This window comes from Arachis ipaensis, chromosome B07 (genome assembly GCF_000816755.2).
Source record: "Arachis ipaensis cultivar K30076 chromosome B07, Araip1.1, whole genome shotgun sequence".
NCBI classification, from domain to species: Eukaryota; Viridiplantae; Streptophyta; class Magnoliopsida; order Fabales; family Fabaceae; genus Arachis; species Arachis ipaensis.
The window spans coordinates 13,906,712-13,907,134 of NC_029791.2; positions in this window are offsets into that span (position 1 = coordinate 13,906,712).

Below are 423 nucleotides of genomic sequence, written 5' to 3' on the forward strand. Positions count from 1 at the left end.
TCTTCTGTCTTCTGTATTTTTGTAGACGATGATAATGGTTGTCATTGTTAAATATAGTTTATTCTTTTTAATTTAGAATTAAAAAAATTATTGAAAAAGTCATACTTGTTTTTGTGTATTTTTGTGTATTCCTATATACTCCTATATACTATATACTATTTATCGATGTATATACTATTTAGAAATGATGATAATGGATTAAAATAAATTAAAAACGTGGGGTTTAAAATATTTAAAAAGAGTTTGCCGGGTGCTGCAAATTTGTTCTAAACAAAAAAAATTGTATTTGGGAAATTAAAATTTAAAATGATGTCTAGAGAAATATAGATTTTTTTTATTTTATGTTTGAAAAAAAAATCCTCCGTTTGAAAGATGAATTTCAAAAAGACCATTACAAACACTATAGTATAATAGATCGCTGAT